General features: G+C 38.6%; 1 protein-coding gene and 1 long non-coding RNA gene across 2 annotated transcripts in view; one reads left to right on the top strand and one right to left on the bottom strand.

Moving 5' to 3' along the window:
* NCKAP5 (NCK associated protein 5) overlaps positions 1-4,769 on the top strand; it is a 732,277-nt gene that overhangs the window by 154,998 nt on the left and 572,510 nt on the right. The window lies entirely within an intron of this gene.
* The window catches only part of LOC102470418 (uncharacterized), a 2,425-nt gene continuing 1,139 nt past the window's right edge, over positions 3,484-4,769 (bottom strand). Inside the window, exon 3 of the long non-coding RNA XR_334876.2 lies at positions 3,484-3,558. This is a non-coding gene — a long non-coding RNA (uncharacterized LOC102470418). The remainder of the gene's footprint in view (positions 3,559-4,769) is intronic.

Genomic DNA, 4,769 nt, shown 5'->3' with positions numbered 1-4,769 from the left:
TTTTATATTCTTAATCTTTGCCATTCTGACAGGGGTTAGGTGGTATCTCATTGTGGTTTTTATCTGCATCTCCCTTATGATGAGGGATGTTGAGCATATCCTCATATGCTTTTTGGCTGTTTGTATGTCTTCCTTAGAGAAATTTTTGTTCAGCTCATTTTCCCATCTTTTAATTGGGTTAATCATTTTTATTTTTGCATAAGGCACTTGAGTTCCCTGTGTATTCTGATTATCAGTCCCTTGTCTGAGGTATATTTAAGAAAAATATTTTCCCATTCTGAGGGTTGTCAGTTCACACTTGTTACTGTGTAACAAGTTTGCTGTGCAGAAACTTCTCAGTCTAATATAGTCCCACTTGTCTATTTAGGGATTATTGCCTGTGCTGTGGGAGTCTTATTTAAGAAGTCTTTGCCTACTCCAATGTCTCCCAGAGTTTCCCCAGCATTTTCCACCAGTAGTTTTATTGTTTGCGGTGTTAGGTTCCGATCTTTGATCCATTTTGAGTTGATTGTTGTTAATGGTGAAAGATGGGGGTTCAGTTTCATCTTTCTGGGTGGCACCCAGTGTGATTTTTAAGCCACCAGGTTCAGGACTTGAATCATGGTCAGCCATGTGGGAGTCCAGTGTTGTAACAACTTTGCCACTTTCTGGTCTATCCACAGTTTTTAATAAGAAATCTATCATCTAATTTCTTTATTATATAGGTATAGTATAATTTTTCTCTAACTACTTTTAAGATTTTTATTTTGTGTTTTGTTTTAAAAAATTTAGCTATGGGGACCACCAAATGGATTAATGGCTATGTCACTGGATTCCCACACAGCCAACTATACTTTGAGTTCCAGACCTGAAGGCTTGAAACTCATGCTGGGCACACATGTGTTCATGTCAGAAATCCTGAATGGAGAATGGAGGAGAAGGGATTGTGGCGCGGCCATCCTTTTTGGGGGGTTATTTCTTACTTTCTGTCTCTCTCTATCTCTCCAGCGAGCACACACATCCTATAGCAAAAATCTCTCCCCTAACAAAAAAATTAATTATGATGTATCTTGGTATAGAATTGACTTTCTCTGTTTAGGGTTTATTTGGGTTCTAAAGTCTTTAGGCTTATGCATTTTGTCAAATTCAAGATGCTTCCATCCATATTACTTTGGAAACTTTTCATCTCTACTCATCCTCTCCTTCAAAAATTTTGAGAACATGAATGTGAGACCTTTTGCTTTAGTTCCACACACTCCTAAGGCTTTGTTATTGCTTTTGTTTGTTGTTTGTTTGTTTGTTTTTTGTTTACTATCTCTCTGCTGTTCAAATTATTTGTTTGCTGTAGACACAGGGCCTCACTGTGTTACCCAAGCTAGCCTCAAACTCACAATTTTCCTACTTCAGCTTCCTAAATAGCTGGGATTACAGGCATGCGCTACACATCCAGGTCAGATTATGCATTTTCAAAGTTCATTTATTTCATTGATGAGAGAGAGAAGGTGAGAGAAAGAGATAGAGACAGAAATATAAGCACTCCCAACAGGGTCCCCATGCTGCAATCACCTCTAGTTTCAGCCAGCTCTTATCATGGGCACACATTCATCTGACATGTTTAGAGAGATCCTAGGATGCAAACCCAGCACCTTTCCCATGTGGGTTCAGCCACATTACAGCTGGACCACTACCCAGTCCCCGGGCATTTTGTATTGCTCTTTTCAGGAGTCAATGATTCTTTTCCTGGCCCCTCCGTTCTGCTGTCAAGCACATTTATTGACTTCTTTCTTTTGCCTATTTAATTTATCAGTACTTAATTTCCATTTGGATCTCATTTCTATATCTTTATTTAGCCAAGACTTTCCTTTTTATTGCTAAGAATGTGTAGTTTACATTTATTCAATCGTGATAAAACTTGCAAATTGGAGTATTTTATCATTATTCATGTAAGGATTAAAAATGGAAAGGAGAAAGAGGGAAGGAGGGAGGCACTCTTTTTTTTAAAATCATTTTTATTTACTCATTCATTTATTTTAATTTGACCAGAGAGAGAGAGAGAGAGAGTGAGACGGCAAGCCACCAGGTCCAGGACTCAAACCGTGGTGGGCCATGGGGAGTGTCCAGCACTTTAACCACCATGCCACCTGCTGGTCCCCAGGAAGGAAGTACTCTTAACAAGATCTCCTCAGGTCACTATCCCCTTCCCCTAGTCCTCCAAATCATTAAGATCATAGGTCCACACACCTGGCATGTTTTCAGTCGACTTTGGATCTGAACCTGTGGTTGGCTATGTGGCTTCCAGTCCTGCAGTTCAGTACCCTACTGCCTGTGGCAGTGGCACTGAGGCTGGACCATTAAAGTGTTTCTATCACAACTACTTTAAAATTTTGGTCAGATAATTCTAATATCTTTGTTTTTCTGAAATCACAATTTTTCTACCTCATCTATTGACTGGCTTTTTTCAGCCAATTTGAAATAGGGTTTTGTATGATAATTTTTCTTTTTCATTGAAACATAGACCTTTTGGTCATTATTTTAGGAGGCCCTAGTTCTTATTTAAACTTTCTAGCTGTGTCTGACTTGCATCAGTGCTTCATCAGTTTTTTTTGGGAGGATCTGCCTCCTTATTGCACCTATGGGAAGTTAGTCAGTTAGCCCAACATCTCTCCCATGGGTGTGTTGGAATCCCTTACAGATATGGAGCTCGAGACTAGAAAAGACTGGGCACAGAAGGGGAGTCCTCCAATGCACACCACTCTTTCACAAATTTGAAAGCCGCTGAACAATTGGAGTGATAGGTGGAGATGGGGTATGAGACCGAGGAAAGAATGTTTTTTGTTTGTTTTGTTTTTCTTAACAAAACATGCTAGTGCGTGTTTGCATTCTGAGACCATCTGTGTGGTTTAAGAAGGTAAAGCAAGGCTGTGGGGGGCTCTATATGAATGGCTTGGACAGTGCATTCTGGCTTTCCTCCCCCACTACATTCATCTTCACAGTTTGGTCCAGGGGCTTCCAGAATAGGGCATGTGATTAAATCCCCGTTTGCTGGCACACAGTGTTTCTTTTTTTTTTTTCATTTTCTTTTCTTTGCTTCCCATGGCAATGAACTCTGCAGGGCCTGCATCATTGTAAGCCTAATCAAATGCTGTGATCATAGGCAGATGGAAAACATGCACTTTGTAGAAGCTTCTTGTATCCATATATAGGGGGAAAAAAGCTTTCCATGCTACTAAAATTCTGAGAGTTTTTACTCCTGTATTTCCAAATTTACATCATCTGTAACCTGGATTATTAAGCTTAAATCCATAATAACTTCTGAGTTGTTAAATTTATACTTAGATATTTTGGTTTTGTAGTTTAAAAACAAACAATTTCTTAACACCTTTTGTAGAGGGAGCTTATGTATTAACACATATTCAACTAAAAGAGGAAAGAATAATGCCTATATAGATTTAAATGTATTTACCTTTAGCATGAGGGCCTCAGAATCCTGAGGATATGGAAGTAGGGTGGGGTCTGAGTTAGCTGGATAGACAAAGAAACTACTGCAAGGAGACTGTAACTCCACACTTAAACAGCACACTGTTTATAGAATAAAAATATGAAGTTTGTTTTTCATATACATATACTAATTTTCCTACAGACACAGATGTTATCGTGACTAAAATGCAAAAATCACTTAAAAGCGAATTCATAATTGCTCTTGTTCACCAAGTATTCACTAATCACAGGAAACTAAAGAAAAGGAACGACTAGCACATGGAAATGTATAAAGGCTGGGAATCATAGTGCAATTTCAAATTGATTGCAAAATACCAGTGATGTGTTTAACAAAAAGATAAGTGATATTCTGTCCAAAGAATACAACTGTGTGTCAATGTAAAGTTTAAAACAAGTGTATGTAATAAGAAGTGCCAGCCTAGGAATTTCAAAGGTTTCTATAAATGATGATCAGTATATTTAAAGAAAAAAAAAAAAGTGGTTCCATCTGTTACTTTCTATTCCTAACAAAAGGGGAAAAGGAGATCATTTTGATCAATGTACTTTTAATCTTAGTCTTGGTATAAAAGAAATCACAGTGTTATGGCAATTCATTTATAGAGGTTAATGTAATATGATGTGGCTTTTCATGGTAGCATGGGTTTCACTCACTGAGCGCTTGAGACTTTGATTTGCCACATTACCTGCTGTGGCTTAAGTGATGCAAAATAATTATTGGGACTTCCTTGTCACAGTGGCCTATTCCACACCTGCACCCTTTTGTTGGGAGCCCGACAGGGATGCTGGATGTGAGGTCTCCACTGAATAGATATCCTCCCTGAGTAGTCCTCCTACACCAGATTGATTTATGGGTGTATCAGGCTCTTTGTTAGCATGTAAACCCCTAATTAATTTAAAGCCCTCTGTAGAGAAATTAAACTCCTAGTTTAGATTTTTAACAGACTCAGATGGTGCTAATAAAGGCGAAGCAAGTCTTATGAATGGATTTACCATGGTCACTGGTGTTCATCCTTCACAATGAGCATTGGTATATGAAGCTCAGAATATACCCTCAAATAAAGAATGGGCTGTCAGGAAATCATTCTGTTGTGGCTTCTAACCCAATTAGGCTTATCATTTGAGGTCTAGCTTCCCATCTGTGGGGTGAGGTGGGAAGAGACACACAGGGGCAGACACAGAGCAGAAGAACTTGAATAAGGGAGAGAGAAAAATCTGTTTGGATTGCATAAATCTTGAAAGTCTCTTTAATTAGTGACTCCAAGTTAAAATGCTACTGGAGTTACCTTTGGTGT

The sequence above is a fragment of the Tupaia chinensis genome, unplaced genomic scaffold (genome assembly GCF_000334495.1).
Source record: "Tupaia chinensis unplaced genomic scaffold, TupChi_1.0 Scaffold000296_1, whole genome shotgun sequence".
NCBI lineage: Eukaryota > Metazoa > Chordata > Mammalia > Scandentia > Tupaiidae > Tupaia > Tupaia belangeri.
Note: the sequence above shows the minus strand (reverse complement) of the source record. Positions and strands in the feature narration are given on the sequence as shown.